This window comes from Pseudophryne corroboree, chromosome 2 (genome assembly GCF_028390025.1).
Source record: "Pseudophryne corroboree isolate aPseCor3 chromosome 2, aPseCor3.hap2, whole genome shotgun sequence".
NCBI classification, from domain to species: domain Eukaryota; kingdom Metazoa; phylum Chordata; class Amphibia; order Anura; family Myobatrachidae; genus Pseudophryne; species Pseudophryne corroboree.
The window spans coordinates 41,472,207-41,484,324 of NC_086445.1; positions in this window are offsets into that span (position 1 = coordinate 41,472,207).

Here is a 12,118-nt window from a genome sequence, read left to right on the forward strand (position 1 = left end):
GAAAATGGCCACCGCACCATTTTCCCGGAGAACTGCGCATGCGCAGTAGAGTCTGAGCCCTCTAGTGCTCAGACTCTACAGCGCTCCGGGCACAGAGGAGGGGGCCCGACGAGGAGGCTGAAACAGGCCTCGTCCTCTCTTAAAACGCCCCTGCGTGTTACACTACGGCACTCAAACACAGTAACAAAATGGTGCCGCACATGCGCAGACTAAAGAACGGCAGCCATATTGGTAATGGAGAATGCTTCATCTGATGGCGCATTATGGAGGGAGTGCAGTAGCACACTCCATATACCAACAACTTAATGGCAGAAAACTCCATTAAGAACATGACATGGTGAAAGTGTCGACATGTGTGAACGTTGACATTTTATGTGTTGACCTAACGCCCACGTCAACATTCTGACTGTTGACATTAAGAACCTGTTGACAACATTCTGACTGGAACCCAAACGTATATAGGGGGTAATTCCAAGTTGATCGCAGCAGGAATTCTGTTAGCAACTGGGCAAAACCATGTGCACTGCAGGGGAGGCAGATATAACATGTGCAGAGAGAGTTAGATTTGGGTGGGGTGTGTTCAATCTGCAATCTAATTTGCAGTGTAAAAATAAAGCAGCCAGTATTTACCCTGCACAGAAATAAAATAACCCACCCAAATCTAACTCTCTCTGCACATGTTATATCTGCCACACCTGTAGTGCACATGGTTTTGCCCAACTGCTAAAAAATTTCCTGCTGCGATCAACTTGGAATTACCCCCCATGTGCACTGCAGGGGAGGCAGATTTAACATGTGCACAGAGAGTTAGATTAGGGTGTGGTGTGTTCAATCTGCAATCTAATTTGCAGTGTAACAATAAAGCAGCCAGTATTTACCCTGCACAGAAACAATATAATCCACCCAAATCTAACTTTCTGCAAATGTTATATCCGCCCCCCCTGCAGTGCACATGGGGGGTAATTCCAAGTTGATCGCAGCAGGATTTTTGATAGCAATTGGGCAAAACCATGTGCACTGCAGGGGAGGCAGATTTAACATGTGCAGAAAGAGTTAGATTTGGGTGGGTTATTTTATTTCTGTGCAGGGTAAATACTGGCTGCTTTATTTTTACACTGCAAATTAGATGGCAGATTGAATACACCCCACCCAAATCTAACTCTCTCTGCACATGTTATATCTGCCCCCCCCCCCCCCCCCTGCAGTGCACATGGTTTTGCACAATTGCTAACAAAAATCCTGCTGCGATCAACTTGGAATTACCCCCATGGTTTTACCCAACTGCTAAAAAATTTCCTGTTGCGATCAACTTGGAATTACCCCCATATTTTCTTTTCTTATATGGAATGGTCCTCCGGTGACACCTGGTGGTCAACAATATTCTGAAAATATTTTTGCGGTGTGAAAACAATAACATTCCCCCCATAATCAGATCAGCAAATAGACACTAATACAAAGTGGAGGTGAAGTCATAAAAAATAAAACTGCAGAATACTGTAGAAACGCATTTTAAAATAATACGTTATGTTGCTCTCGCTGTGGTTTTTTTTGTTGCTTTGGATTTGTTGGATTTGTGCGGGGAACATAATAGCCTCCAAGACCAATTCCATCGATTTATCGTCGATTTCAAAGTCACTATATTCTTCTGAAACTCTCACATGACCCCAACTCTCTCATATCCTCCAACATGACCCGCAGCAGTCCATGCATTGTGGCAGAGCCGGCCCTAGTCAATATGATGCCCTAGGCAAGATTTTGGCTGGTGCCCCCTAGCACCACTGCTGGTTCCGCCTCTGACCTTGCACCTCTTTCCCAGCACCATCACCCCTCACCCATAGCAGTCCTTATTTTGGTGTTTGTACCCCCTATATTTTAAATAGGAACAGTTCGCACATTTGGCGCACAGCCCAAAAAGGGGTGTGTTTTTGCTGGCAAGGGGCATGGCCACACAATAGTAACCCCAATTCCAATTACACAGTACTGCAACTTTATTCACATTTTATCTTGCGATAGTGTCCATAATTCATATTACATCCCACAGTAGTATCACTTTACCTTATAAACATTACTCCTCACAGTAGGGCCCCTTATTCACATTACATCACACTGAATTGCTCCTTATTCACATTACACCACACCCTACTGCTCTTTATTCACATTAGACGACACAGTAGTGCCCTTTCTATACGCACCGCCACATAGTAGAGCACCTTATACACATAATTCCACACAGTAATGCTGCTTACACATATGAGACACATTATTAATGTCCTTATAAACATAATGCGTCTTACACATTATGACAACCTTTATTAATGCCCTTTTACACATAATGTCCCTTACACATATGCTGCACATTATTAATGCCCTTATACACATAATGACATACATAGTGCCCCCTACACATTTGCTGCACATTATTAATGCCCCTATACACATAATGACACATACAGTAGTATCCTGTTACACATATGCCACACATTATTAATGCCCTTATACACATGACACACATAGTGCCCCCTACACATTTGCTGCACATTATTAGTGCCCATATAAACATAATGACACACATACAGTAGTACCCTGTTACACATATGCCACACATTATTAATGCCCTTATACACATGACACACATAGTGCCCCCTACACATTTGCTGCACATTATTAGTGCCCATATAAACATAATGACACACATACAGTAGTACCCTGTTACACATATGCCGCACATTATTAATGCCATTATACACATAATGACACACATAGTGCCCTTTACACATATGTTGCACATTATTAATGCATTTTTACATGACACACATAATGCTCCTTACACATATTCCGAACACTACTGCACAACCAACCCACTCACATGCACACAGCCCTCACACTGCCACTAACACTGTGACCTCTGCCTCTGCTTGGATACAGATGTGTCCTCATAAATCTTGCCTCAATGCTAAAGTCTGGCACATTTTTTTAATGAAAATGCATCTTATTTGCATTGCTATGTGGCTAGAAAGCACAAGCACCTTCTACTGATTAAAATGATATGCAGCATGCCAATATACTGTGTGAGACTGTGGCTGCATCTGCATATGAAATGCTACACACAGAATATAGGCATGCCGCATATCATTTTAATCAGCAGAAGCTGCTGTAGCCCCATGGTATATCAAATGCCCTAGGCAATTGCCTAGTTTGCCTATGGCCGGCTCTGCATTGTGGGGCGGCCCGGGTGACAGCAGCGTTGAACGGGACCACCAGCAGACAACTATGGATGTAGAGACAGAGCCGGCGGCGGTGGTATTTTGAATTCAGTCCATGCCAGGCCGCTAGCCAATGTGAGCTCATAGACCGGCAGCTAATCAGGAGCGGTAGCTTCTTATTGGCTGCAGGTCCGCGAGCTCTGATTGGCTAGAAGTCGGCACAGAATTCAAAACACCACCGCCGCCGGCTGCCTCTCTATCCATAGTTGTCTACCGGTGGTCCCGATCAAAGCTGCTGCCACCCGGGCCCCCTTTCAGTCCAGACCCAGGACTGAAGTCTCGTCCATACCCCCTTGATGACGGCCCTGCCAGTAGCAGTTAAGCAGCGCAGTTCAAATTCAAATAAGGGAGCCACATCTACTGCCACCCCAAACACTGCATAACACCACCGGCCAGGACTCACTGACAGTTGGTGTGGCCAGGGCTGTAACTAGGTGTGGGCGTCAGCATCCAACCCGATTGGCCGGCGCCAGCTGCAATGCTGTGCGCTATAATATATAATAGCAGCATTGCGCCCAGCTCCTTCTCTGCTGGACGCACAGCTGCTGACATATTTTACAGGCAGCAGTGCTCCACCCACTCCCTCGCCTACAGCAGCAGCGCAGTTTCAGTACACACCTGGCCAGGGCACGCCTGCATAGGGGACGCTGGAGTTTTAATAGACTAGCGGCAGCTCCATACCGCATCATCCACACAGAGACATCCGCCGGCATGGCCGTCCGCACTCCCAGGAAGAAGAAACATAGCTACGACACCACCGATGGGTGAGTGACGGGGGAGGGTGGCAGGTGGGTCAGGTGGCAATCACTGTCTCTGTGGTCCCGATAGCCGGCAGCAGCTGTGTGTCTGTGCTGGAAGGGGGGCATATTAATTAAATGGGTTAAGGCACCCAGATGTAGAGAGGTACTGTCAGGCAAGCGGGCACCTCTCCTCCCTCACACCATCCTGCATCAGCTGCCCCTCTCACTCTCCCCATGGCATGTCTGTAGACCCCACCCCTAAAGGTGTGTGCTAGGTGTGCATGGAAGGCGGGACGTCAGCATCGGGGATGGTAACGGAGGGGACTGTCTACACGCTGCCTGTGAGTAACACACACACACTGTGTCTAAGAGGCTCTACCTGGCGCAATGTGTATAAGGGGCTCTACCTGGCACAATGTGTATAAGGGGCTCTACCTGGCACAATGTGTATAAGGGGCTCTATCTGGCACAATGTGTATAAGGGGCTCTACCTGGCACAATGTGTATAAGGGGCTCTATCTGGCACAATGGGGGTAATTCAGACTGGATCGCTGCAGCAGCAGCGATTGCAGTCTGAATTACTTTGTGGAGTGCGCTCGCGTAGCGGGTGCAGTGCGCTGGCACATCTGGGGAGCCCAGTGAGATGCTAAAACATCTGAGGGCTGCGATCGCCTCTGCCTGATTGACAGGCAGAGGCGGTCGCGGGGCAGGAGGGGGTGTGCCAATGGCATTAGAACACCATTCGCGGGACGCGATCCAGACAATGGAGGCATGTCCGGACGGGCCACAGTGGCTGCGTGATGTCAAACGCAGCCGCTGCGACCCGGGACGCGGTGAGTGGGAGGGGGTGTAAAAGTACTTACCCCTCCGACGTCGGGATCTGTCATGTGACCGCCGGCATCCCGACTACCGGGATATCATACCTCCCAGCTGTCCCAATTTTTGCAGGGTAGTCCCATTTTTTTGGGACTGTCCCGCTGTCCCACCCGCGGGCGGCAGTGTCTTGCGGTGGGGGGGGGGGGGCAGTTGGGAGGCTCCTGTCACTGGCTGATCGGCTTAGAGCAGCGGTGAATAGATGCTGTGCGCATGCGTGCAGCGTTTATTCACGGGAGATACAGGAGCAGGGGGCATAGCCAGCAGATCATAGAGCGCTGGCCATGCCCCCATAGTGACAAAAAAGGGGCGTGGCTCGCTAACATGGCATTCCTGCAAAGCCACGCCCCTTTCCATTGACACCACACCCCTTTTTGAGAGTGCACGGGTATGCCGCGCACGGGATGATGTTGGCAGGTATGGGATATTATACCAAACCCTATGTCAGGCCTGGTCAGCCTGTGTCGCTCCATCTGCTGGGAGGCTGCAGGTTCTGGCACGCCCTGCCACAGCTTTGCTATTAGGGAATGCTAGTGTAGAAAGTCCCCCTTGCCTGTTTTGTGGGCCTGATGTGTGTCGGGTGTCTGTTACACTTACCACGGGCGGTCCCTCTGTTCCCCTACGCCCTCATTCCGAGTTGTTCGCTTGCAAGCTGCTTTTAGCAGCATTGCACACGCTAAGCCGCCGCCTACTGGGAGTGAATCTTAGCTTATCAAAATTGCGAACGAAAGATTCGCAATATTGCGAAAAGATTTATCTGTGCAGTTTCTGAGTAGCTCGACACTTACTCGGCATCTGCGATCAGTTCAGTCAGTTTCGTTCCTGGTTTGACGTCACAAACACACCCAGCGTTCGCCCAGACACTCCTCCGTTTCTCCAGCCACTCCCGCGTTTTTCCCAGAAACGGCAGCGTTTTTTCACACACTCCCATAAAACGGCCAGTTTCCGCCCAGAAATACCCACTTCCTGTCAATCACATTACGATCACCAGAACGAAGAAAAAACCTCGTAATGCCGTGAGTAAAATACCTAACTGCATAGCAAATTTACTTGGCGCAGTCGCACTGCGAACATTGCGCATGCGCAGTTAGCGGAAAATCGCTGCAATGCGAAGAAAATTACCGAGCGAACAACTCGGAATAAGGGCCACTATGTGCACAGGAAATACAATACAGAAACATTCAGTGACACACAATACCTAGTCTATGAGAATACAGTGAAGAACAATACCTATACCGAGAGGGAGCCTCACTGAGGGCTTACCTGGACCACCGGACAGCAGGGTCAGAAGTAGTGGCAAATGCAGCAGCCGAATTCTGGACAGCAGTGATCCCAGGGCAAACCGCAGCAGCAACACGAGGAGGAGGAGGAGCAGCAGTAGCAACAACAGATGCAGCAGCAGACGTCCTTCTCCAGCTGGGCTCCACGTGCAGGGCTCCCCTTCCTCCTCTGCGCCGTCCCTTATATACCCCCATGCAGGGGCTTCTGGGCCTGGTGACGTGGCGGCTCCTTATTCGTCGCCCGCATCACCCCGTGATGATGCGGGGACCAGTGCTGGCTTCCGGCCGGGCGAAGGGGGCCTGCGGCTGCTTCTGGCCGAGCGGTTGCGGCTTCCTGCTGGGCGGCCAGTGTGTGGGGGGGGGGGGGAGTTGGCGCCCATAGCGTCTCACACTAGGACTATGGAGGAGCATGTGTGGTTTTGCAGCTGGGGAGTCACAGCTTGGTTATCAGCCAGTGTATGCTCCCCTCCCTGTATATAGGCCCGCCATCAAGGGGGGATGGTGGGTACTCCAGTCCCGGGAGGTTTGTAGTGAGTATCAGGGGGTCAGGTCAGCTGCCTACCTGCCTGCGCATCACAGGCAGCCACGGAGGGACAGAGGCAGAACCGCGGCACGCGGTCATATTCTTAATACAAAGCCGGTCGTGAGCCAATCGAAGCTCAGGGACCGGCAGCCAATTAAGCATATGACCCCGGCTGTGTCCCCCCATGGCTGCCGATGCGCAGGCAGCTGACCTGACCCCCTGATACTCACTACAGCCACCCGAGCTCTGTCACATGGTAAAGTTTGGGGAATGCAGGAGGGGGGGGGGGGGGGGGGTCGGACAGTGTGTGTGGTGGGGGTCATGCCTTGTGAGGGTCAGTCCCGGACCCCATCACTTCAGATGGCAGCCCTGCCTGTATATTATATCACTGTTATACCTCATAATCTGCAATAGGCACACACAGCAGTGTCATCACTGATCTGTATTATGTGCTTGTGATTGATCTATTCTACCTCAGCACACGTGACTTATAGCATACTTGCCTACCTGACCCTCTCCATGAGGGAGAAAATGCTCTGTTCCTGGACTTTCCTGGTAATGTATGATTGCCATCACCTGTGGTGAGCTAGTTAATTGATAAGAAAGGTGTTTCACCACCACAGGTGATGGCAATCATACATTACCAGGAAAGTCCAGGAACAGAGCATTTTCTCCCTCATGGAGAGGGTCAGGTAGGAAAGTATGACTTAAGGCAGGGCTGGCCAAACCGGTCCTCGAGATCTACCAACAGTTCACATTTTCCAGACTACCTAGCTGGTGCACAGGTGTAGTCATTACTAATTAAGATGTGCTGCATTCATTCCTAACTGACAATTCTACAGATCTCCAGGAGGCCTGGAAAACATGCACTGTTGGTAGATCTCGAGGACCGGTTTGGCCAGCCCTGACTTAAGGTGTGTACACACGGTGAGATTTTTTCTTGAGATTTTGACTATATAGTCAAAATCGCAAGAAAAGTTAGTGCAAATCGCAAGGTGAAAGTCACCTTGCGATCCCGATGCACGGCCCCGCCAGGTCGGCATCGCAAGAAAAGATACTCTGTGCAGGCAAGTCAATCCTTGCTAGATCGGTGTACTATCTAGTACATCTCACATGTCAATGACATCTCACATAAGCCAAAATCTCACATAAGCCAAAATCGTAAGCACACATAGTCCATATCTCAAGAAAAGTTAGTCAAAATCTGTCCTATCTGGGCTCCAGGGAGTTCAAGGGAAATCGCAAGTAAAAATCGAACATAGCAAGGATCTCACCGTGTGTACACACCCTTATAGTGAAATTACTATTACACTAGGTCAGGCATTCCCAACCCCGATCCTCAAGACACACCAACAGTGCAGGTTTTAGGGATATCCAGGCTGCAGTACAGATGGTTAAATTAAAATAACTGAGCTACTAATTAAGTCACATGTGCTGAAGCCTGGATATCACTAAAACCTGCACTGTTGGTGTGCCTTGAGGACCGTGGTTGGGAATGCCTGCACTAGGTGCTTCATCGCGCCCTACGGGCGCTCTTCACACCGTCGCAAGGGGCTACGCCCCCTTAACCCTTGCATACCTTTCTGGGGTTCAATATTTGTATTATATGGAGTATTACCTGCATTTCTTTGTTAGTGGTTAAATTTGCACAATGAAAGGGCGTGCGATGGTGAAGGAGGCGCAGCCCCTTGCGACGGCGTGAACAGCACCTGCAGGGGCACGATGTACAGAATGTAGCGGGTGCGGGGGGGACTGCGGATGGGGGAGGGTGTCTGTAGATGCTGCGGGTGGAGGGGGGGGGGGCGGAAGCAGGGGGGGCCCCGGATGGGGAAGGGTCAGGAGGTGCTGCGAGTGGGGGAGGGGCAGAGGAGTGGGGGCTGCAGATGGGGGAGGGGTCCGGAGGCACTGTAGATGGGGGAGTGGCAGGGGTGCCACGGGTGGGAGAGGGGCAGGTGCGGGGATGTTGCGGATGGGTGAAGGGTTCCGTAGGCGCTGTGGGATGGCAAGGGGTGGGGGTGCCAGGGGTGGGGTAGGGGGTCTGGAGGCACCGTGGGTAGGGGAGGGGCAGGTACGGGTGGTGCGGCGGATTGGGAAGGGTGTCCGGAGGCGCGTCAGGTGCGGGGGTGCCATGGGTGGGGGAGGGGGGGTGAGGGGGGGACTGCAGATGCTGCGGGTGGAGGGGGGCAGGTGTGGGGGGAGACATATATGGGGGGTGGATGGTGGAGGGGGTCTGGAGGTGCTGTGGGTGGTGGAGGGGCTTAGGAGTGGGAGCCACGGGTGGTGTAGGGGGTCTGGAGGCACAGCGTGTGGGGGAGGGGTAGAGTGCCGCACGTGGTGGAGGGGAAGGTGCGGAGGTGTGGTGCATTGAGGGGGGGTCTGGAGGCGCTGCGGGTACTGTACCTGCCAAAAAGGTAGTTGGAGGGCATGCAGTAACATGGCCAGGACAGGAGTGACAGGGTCAGAACAGGAGTGACGGGGCCAGGACAGGGGTGACAGTGTCAGAACAAGGGTGACGGGGCCAGGACAGGGGTGACAGTGTCAGAACAGGGGTGACGGGGCCAGGACAGGGGTGACGGGGCCAGGACAGGGGTGACGGGGCAAGGACAGGGGTGACGGGGCCAGGACAGAAATGACAGGGACAGGATAGGGGTGACAGGGCCAGGGTAGGGGCGGCAGGACCAGGACAGGGGTGACAGGGCCAGCATAAGGGTGAAAGGGCCAGGATAAGGGTGACAGGGCAAGGCCAGGGGTGACAGACAGATGTGTCTTACCGGAGTCACTGCTGCTGGCTGCTGCTGTTCCACTCCAACCTGTTGGGATCTGCTGCTGATGGATCCTTGGTGTGGCTGACTCTCTCAGGCTGGAGTCCTGCTTCCTCTGCCCATCAGCATCCCTCCCCCCTCTCAGTCACACACCGCAGACCTCGCGCAGCTGCCAGGCACTGTGGTAAGGGGAGACTGGGAGTGACTGGTTAGCCCCCAGGAGATGCTACGACTGGAGGGAGGAGGGGGTCATAGCATGCACGCGGCGCGGACCTCGCGGCTGCCGGGCACTGTGGTAAGGGGAGACTGGGAGTGACTGGTTAGCTCCCAGGAGACGCTGCGGCTGGAGGCTGGAGGGAGGAGGGGGGTCATAGCATGCACGCGGCACGGACCTCGCGGCTGCCGGGCACTGTGGTAAGGGGAGACTGGGAGTGACTGGTTAGCTCCCAGGAGACGCTGCGGCTGGAGGGAGGAGGGGGTCGGAGCCTGCAAGCAGCTCGGACTTCTGCAGCGCTACCCGCTGGCTAAAGTGTGTGAAGGAGCTGGGCGCACCTCACTGCAGGTGGCAGCGCTGCAGCTAGCGGTGGGGTTTCCGGGGCTGGAGATAACAGAGGCAGTACGGAAACTGCACAGCGGCAGGTGCCCTACAAAACTGCAGCTAAGAAGCGTGGAGTGTGCTAGAAAGTGACGCTCCTCCGCGCCAGAGAGACCCTGCTGAGTATGCTGATGTGGGGGGTCAAGCACACAGTGAGCCGGTGCCCGTCTGTCTGTACGGCATACCCCCTCACACACCACCATACCTCCCAACTGTCCCGGGGTTCTGGCAGCAGACCCGGATTAAGGGGGGGGGGGGGGGGGGGGGGAGGCAGGGGGTACATACCACGGGCCCCACAGTTTTAGGGGGCCCCCCGGCTGGAGTAGCTCTGTCCCAGCTCAGAAGCTCCCCCGTCCTGCCAGCAACAGCGGCAGCATTGAGCTACAGTCAGCACACGCTGCTGCGTGTTGGCAGGTCTGTGGTCTTGCAGGGAGGCAGCAGTCTCCCTGCTTTCTTCTGCCTGTGCGGGTGTGTAGGGGGGTGCGACCACCTCCTCTGGATTTAGCCCTAGCTGAGGGGCCAAAATTCCATATAAAAAAAAAAAAAAACCACAAACAGGAATTTGCATAAGGGGGCGTGGCCAGGTGTACCTGTGATTAGACCACGCCCCCAACCCCACAGCAGGCACAGCAATGAGATAGGGCTCCCCAGTCTCAAGTGCTCTGGGCCCCCCGGACTCATAATCCGCCCCTGGAGGCATGCCAGCAGCTCACAGAGCGCTGGGCATGCCCCCTCACTGACGAAAACAGGGGCCCTCCCGTGAAGCCACGCCCCCTTTTGTTTGCCACGCCCCCTTTTCGCCATGCGTGTGTCCCTCCTTCTGCCTGAAGAAAGCTGGGAGGTATGCACCCCTGTCTGCCTGAAGAAAGCTGGGAGATATGCACCCCTGCCTGTGCCATGGCCATACTATCTGCTTCTGCTCCTAGTCTCCTATAGATTTGCCCAGATCTGTGACTCATTTGACTAACTCCGCCCAGTGTTGTGACTCCGCCCAGCGTTAGCAAATGAGTCACAAAGTCACAGATCTGTGTTATTATATAGGAGATGATATGTGAATAGGACATGCAATAAACACATTAGACCATGATGCACCATGTGGGGGGGGTGTACAATAAGCAGACACAGTTACACTGGGGTGTGGTGTAATTTGCAGTAATCTATTGTAGTCTACTATTTTCCGTATACACCAGAGGTTCTCAAACACAGGACTCGAGGCTTTCCAACGGCCCAGGTATTACATATACCCATGCTTGGCCACAGGTGACTTAATTAGCACCTCAATCAATTTGATTTAACCATCTGTGCTGAGCCATGAATATACCTAAAACCTGGTCCGTTGGGATGCCTTGGGGGCCGCGTTTGAGAACCTCTGCTATAGATTGTACGGGGTCAAGTCATCGTAGCTGTGAATCATCGCGGTAGGGGTCGCACTTTATGGCGGGCCGAATTTACACAAAACTGCTTGCCACCCCATAGCGGTCCAAGCAATTTTGTGCGAATTGGGGCTGATTGGAGCCCATGACGGGTGCGAGATCGGGTGCCGCTGCTGGGGTATAAACGCCGTTGCAGCAGCACTTTGTACCCTTCGCAGCTAATTGGCTTGACCCCTATGACTGTATGTTATTACCCAGTTATTATCACTGTTGTTTCCAACTGTAAAGTGCTATGGCATATGCTGCGCTATATAAGAAACTGTTTATAATTAGGCTTACCATACCGTCCCTTTAAACAGGGACGCTCATGAATTAAGGGGCCTGCACACCGGGCGATGTTGGCGATATTATCGACTATTGATATAATAGATGGTCAATTATTCCACCAACGATTTAAAGCCTAATACTGGACGACAGCGATGGCCAATTTGGACGATATGAGAGTACAGACATCTATCTCATGACTAGCATGTTTAACCCTCAGTCAGGCGCAGCTGGCCTGACAGGCGCCGCAAAGCTGTTCTCGCTTCCCTCTCTCCAAGGGGGCGCAGGGGCTTGTCCCTCCTAGTACCTTCCTATCTCTAGGTGCTGTTGGAAACCCCCCTAGTCAGTTTTCCCGCCGCCTGCGTGGAGTGCAGTAGTGACCCTC